Raw genomic sequence first — 6,313 nt, 5'->3', positions numbered from 1 at the left:
ATTTTTTTCCCTAGCCGCTACTGCATCTGTATATATATATTGATCCTATCTGTAGCTATTGCTATAGCTAAGCTAAGCTAAGCTAAGCTAAGCTTCATCTATAGCTAGCAGCGTGACGGAATTATGACCCCTCTTGGGCCGCCATTGAGCTTCGCTCGCTTCGCGAGCTCAGCAACAAAGCTAAGTATTTCGAGTGTACTCCTACTTGCCACATTGGCTGAAAATCTTGGGGATAAGACAAGAGTTTATCTGCGAACAGGTTTCTAAGAGCAGATGAATGAATGAATGAATCAAGTCCCCAAAGCTCCATTGCACTTGAACTTTTCTCCACATATAGGGTTTTGTCATGAATAAATTAAGTACATTCTTAACAGGGTACCTTATTCAAATCAAAAACAGAGTATTGAACACCTCTTCCCAACATAACTTGTTTTCTTACAAGATTAATAGCTCGATAGAAAGACTACAAATGTACACTGAAGCATAGTTAACAGGCTATGTCATACAGTAGAAGCCCCTTGAGTTAATAATTTAATTCGAATAGTAATCCAGGTGGAGAGCAAGTTGAATATTGGTAAGGAAAGGATAAGTAGAAACCTCGGTAGGAACCCAATATGCAATGGAACGATTAAAACGGTCTTTGTAAAAGATGGCCTTACCTCAGAGACAGCAGCAGTACATGCTGCAATTATTTTGTCATTGGTTCTAGCACTTATTTCATTCACTTCAAGCTGTAAACTGAAAGATAGAAACAAAAATTAGTATAAGGTGTTTGATATTCTTTTTACAGAACATTTTAATTTGAAAACACATTACAGAAACCGTACCTTTTCCATGGAGGCCAAAATATCACGGTTAGCCTCACTGATTGCTGCAGTGCATGCTGCCTTCAACTGGTCTTCTGACATTGGCGTTTTGTTTGCAGGAGCTTGCCTTACCTCTTCCAAGGCTTTGTCAAACTTCGGTTGGAGCTATGAAAGAGATTATAAAGTATGTTGTATGGTTGTTTTGATACTGTCAATAGAAAAATAAGGTCAAGTTCATAACAAACAAAAGTATTCAAATTTTTAGGAGATGATTTTCGTAAGACATGTGAACGCAAGAGAGTCCTACCTCAGTGAAAGCTTCAGTACAAGCTGCAATCATAACTTTCTTAGAGCCATTTTCACCCAAACTTTTTACTTCACGCTTTAACTGAAAAAGAGGAACAAGTATTAGTTTTCTACATTGCCAATTATTTTTACAGAAAACTTGAAAACACATTACAGCTACCGTACCTTCTTTATGGAGGACACAATATCATGGTTACCCTAAAAGATACAAAAGCAAAGGATATTAGTTGGAAATTCGCAGACGATATTTAGACTCGCAGCTCGCTTCGCTCGCTGCTCGTGGGCGATCGCTGTCGCGAGGGGGCACTCGGGCGCTCCGCGCGCCAGTCCCGGGACTGGGGCACAGTTTCCAGGGGTAGGCGTCGCTGTGCACTTCCCCTTATGCGTCGCAGTCCGCAGTTTCGCGGGGCGCGCGGCACCACGCTTCGCTAGTTATGGGACGCTATGCGCATACGTTGCCCCTCGTAGTCTGTCTTCCAAAACTTCAGAAAGCAAGGAATTTAGTGTGGCCGGGAGGAGCGTTGGGCGCTGGCTGCCCTCGGCGCGGAGGGCCCTGGCTGAGCGTTAGGCCCGGGAAGCCTCGGGTGCAGGGGCCCCTTGGGCGCAGCGCCGGGAGTGGAGCGGGGGGCGCGGGGCCCCCAGAAAGTAAGATTTCAGGTCCCCAGAACCAATGGCGGGCGCGGGTACCCTTCAACGCGGGGGCCTTAGGGACTGGGACCCGTGGATATAGGGCGTTGGGCGTGGGAAGATTTGGGCACACGAAGCCCTAGGCGCAGCTGGCCCTTACTGGGCGCGGGGCCCCTCGGCGTGGTAAGGCTCTAGCGCGAGGCGTCTAGTTGAGATACTTACTTCTGAGAACCATCAGTAAGAAACAAGTGGCTATGGCCCCTTTTTAGCCCGCCCTTCTGCTTTGGAAAAGCTATCCAGCGGGCTTATGGAAACGACCTCGTGTCTGTGTGTGTCTGTCTACGTGTCTGTTCCGCTAGAAGGAGATGTGCTAGAGACTTCAATTTTTCAGGCTATCTTAAGGTTCACTCCTGAAAAACGAAACGCCTAGGGCAAATCCTGGCAACCACCCCTAAGGGGCTGAAAAGGGGTATGAAAGAAAAAGGGGGAGGCCAAAAAAGTTAAAAGATATTTCTCTTATGATCTCCTAAGGGGTAATTCCTGAAAGTAGAACCTTTTGACCTTAAATTTTGTCCGTTTGGCTTTATCTCTCACCGTTTGGGCGCTGGAGATGCTTTTTCGACAAAAATAGGCCAAAAATGACCACGCTAAACATAAAGATGTACAAGAAGGCCTTAAATCGAAAACATGACAGAGGAAGTAATATCCGAAAAAGCACATTCTGAATCAGAATCAATTCGTGGAATTGCCGTATCTTTAATCGTTTTAGAGCTAGAGGTTGTTATACTCAAAACAATGGCAAAAAGTCTTGTCTTAAGACTGTCTGAGAAACAATACAAGCTGAAGACTGAAACAATGAACAAAGATCCGCGTTAAGCATGATAAAACACTGAAGTCTGCCGGTGCTCTATTGCAAAGTCAACACCGACTTAAGTTTTCATCATCAGCAAACATGCACTTTTTATTGCAATGCTCTATATAGCCGTAAGTACGTCAAACATAACACACATGCTAAAACCACGAACCACGTGAAAAAAAAGGGGGGGGGGGTCGTGGAAACACCACGGAGCACAGGGAAGGGGGGGGGGGGCTCCAAAACCAGCCGAAATGCGTCACGTCGTTTGGGTACGGACCCTTACCGCTGTGGGTTTTTTAAGTTCCCCCTGACAAGCGTGGTGATAAAAAATTGGCAGAGACTAAACTAAGTATAGGTTGACAATTCTGTTATACATTGATATTAAATTAAGTGAAATAATCGGTGAACGATCAAAAATTACATTCAATAGGGAATTCCAAAGGAGCGCGGAGCGGAAGTAAAAAGAACAAAAACGGAAGGTGGAAAAGCGCCCGCACTCCTCCCTGCCTGCGCCCCCCTCCTACCCGGGCGAACCCTCACTTCGCGCAGCAAAGGAGAGGAAGAGGGCGCCTTTTATTCTTCCATTTATGTTCTTCTTACTACCGCTTCATTTCTCAATGCCAATTCAAAATTGATGCCCTCATGACAGTACACGGGCCGTCCTCGGAAAACAGGCAAAATAAACACTCCAGAACCGCCGCAAACCTTTGGCAAAACAAAACACGATTAACATCAGAAATACCGTATAGAAAACGAAACCGAGCCGGTTTCATGTGGTACACACCACAACACAGCTGGTAAACCGAGGAGGTACACAAATTCTCCAAAACGGAGGTATAACGAGTTAACATCCGACCACTGTATAGATCACACACCCACACACCGGCACGCTATTTGCAGAAAGCCCAGATTTACACTTGACTCACTCCTGCGGAGAAGAAGTGGATAAGATGACGGCAATGACGGGCCGGTGAGTGCGGGGCCGCGGGGGGCGGCGCCGCGCTGGAGAGGGGCGAGGCGGCGGCGAGGCGGGGCGGGGCAGGCACCAGCGACATGGGCAAGGCATGCATGACAGCAGAAGGGCGGCGACGTTGGCTCTACTCAGCCATCATATCGGCACTTAGGCCCCCGAACAGGTCGCCCTGAGATAGGGTATTTCAATTGAGCGCTGCCCGGAACTAAGAAGAACAAATACGGATACAGAGAGCAGTGGTGGGGGCGGGCGAGCGGAGGAGCGGAGGAAGGGCGGGAGGCGGGATGTTCCCCTTCCACCCGCCGCTACGCCTCTCGCCTGCCCCCACCACCACTCTTCGTATCCGTTTCTGTTCTTCTTAGTTAATGAGGAACGAGAAAACGGAAGTCACAAGGTTAAAGCAAAGCAATTTCCGTTCTCTTCTTCCCCTTCTTTTTTGGCCCCCCCAAGGGGGGCCTTCCTGCTCGCCGGGGCCGATTAACGCGTCAGCGTTAAATTTTTTCTGCATTTCAGCTTTACCGGAATGCTTTATAGAGGAGAGGGGGACGGCGATCTCAATCACACGCGTACGACGGACGAGCTTGTCGCTGACAGTCCTGCCTACGCAACGTCCTGCGATCCTGGCGGAGAAGTAGCAGTGCTTGCAGCTGGCGCCCGCATTGCGCGTGTCGCGCCGGTGTCCTCCATGACGGCGAATAAGAAGAAGTTCCCCGTTTAAAAATGAGAAGTACCGAAAAACATCCTTCGTCGGACTGGTCCGAAATGAGGCTTTCGGGCCAGTCCGAAAAGACGTAAAATAAGCCACTTTTCGGAACAAGTCCGATGCTCCGCGTCCCCGCGCTTTCGGGCTTTGTTCGGACGAGGACCGATTCGGGTTGTCCGTAAAAAGTCCGTATCGACGCTCTGCTCTGTCGCGCTCGGGCTTGGGTTCGGACTAGGACCGTTTCGGATTCGTCCGAAAGTAGTCCGAATGATGGGTAGGGATTGGACCCCCCCCCCCCCCTCCCAAACGGTACCTGGGCTGGGCGGCCTGGGCCCCCGCTGCCCCTCGCGCTGCCCCCAGCATCCATCCAGGCGACGTGCGCCCCCGCAGTGGTCAGGACCCTCCCCGGCAACCTGCGCAGCTGCAGCCCCAGCGCCCCTGCCACGCAGAGTCGGGGCCTCTTCAACCTGCGGACCCGCGGCCGTCGAGATACCCTCAAGCCCCACTGCCTCCAGAACGGCCGAGACTTTAACAGTGAGTGTAGGGCAAAATGCAGCATTTAAAGTACAGAAAATTGATGATATCCGGTTTAATTAACCTTTGAAAATGCAAAATAAAAGATTACAGAAAAAGATTTCTTGAAGATTTCTCAAAACCTAAAAATTAAAATTCAAAACACAATTAAAAATAGGGATTCAGATCCAAAGTCAGTTGCCAATCTGCGAGGTGCCATGACCATAGTTGGAGTCTTGGTGGTAGTTGGAATCATTATTAGAATTATAAACATTATCTTGGCCGTTGTAATAGTTAGGATAGTAACCGTAGGGATTCCCATAATTGATGGGAGTGAGTGCCTGGAACAAAATTCAGTTGATTCAAATACTGCTGCCAAAATTTTGTGAGCAAGAGGAAGAAATAATGGTGTTATGTTTATTTCAACAATTGTAGGTATGGAGCCATCTTCTTGGCCCTAGGCAAGGCACTCAAGCAAAGAGTCAACTTTCATTGTTTAATAAAGAATTTGCGTTCACTATTTATAAAGCAATGTTGGTCTTGAAAATGTGCCATAAGATTTTAGATTCAAAATCAAGAAGACTTGAGTTGGACACAAGGGTAGTGTTATTCTATGTTAAGCAAAGATTTTTTGATTAACACCTCATCACTTTTTGTTCCCAAAAAATGTTCATGTTTTCTTTTTCAAGCGCCAAGCGAGCGAGGCTCTCCTTGAGCCTCCCGCAAAACGGTGGATCTTCCATCTACCGAACAAGGAAGGCTTACTCAAAAAGCCTGTCCTGGACCTTGGAGAGGACACAAGCAATGACCTGGATATTTCTATGAGTCAGCTCCCCTCAGAGCCACAAATGCTTTATGGGAACATTGATTTGAATTCCCCGCCTGAGGCTCATCATTCTGGTCATGATGTGATGCCAACAGAAATTAACTAGGGAGAGTTCACACTCAAGGCTGAGCTCGCATGCGCAGTTTGTCCACCATAGCCAAAAATGAATTTGAGTTCGAAATTCTGCACGGCACGCGTAGTTTTTTTGGTTCATGTTGACACAACTCTGTGTGCGGCCTTTTCTATGGTGTATTTTGACTATGGCGTAGGAGGAGAAAAAAATCGGCATAAATGTAGACAATTATAGGGAAAGTCAACTGGTTTTTGAAAAGTTCTTCTTTATAAATGTTAAAATTGACTCGACATAAAAAGTTATTGATTTTGATGTTTCACGTGTTCTAACGGTATGGTGTACTTTGAGTAATTATTGCTATCTTACCCCAGAACCTGAACTTATTTCCGATACAGACATGCTACAACGACCAGCAGTGGAAAAATGTTCCAGCCCTTCCTGAAGAAATATTTTTTTTGTTGTCAGAGTATGGTATTGTGTTTTCATGTTCGTTAATATTTATTGCTTCATTTTGTTCCCAGTTGAGATTGATGAACCATTGAATATGGCTCCAAAAAGGCAGTGATGGTAGCAAAAATTCAAGATAGAGTTAAAGGTTTAGGGAAAATAAACAATTGATACAGCAGAAGT

This window comes from Frankliniella occidentalis, unplaced genomic scaffold (assembly GCF_000697945.3).
Source record: "Frankliniella occidentalis isolate FOCC.00 unplaced genomic scaffold, Focc_3.1 Scaffold172, whole genome shotgun sequence".
Taxonomy (NCBI): Eukaryota; Metazoa; Arthropoda; class Insecta; order Thysanoptera; family Thripidae; genus Frankliniella; species Frankliniella occidentalis.
Note: the sequence above shows the minus strand (reverse complement) of the source record.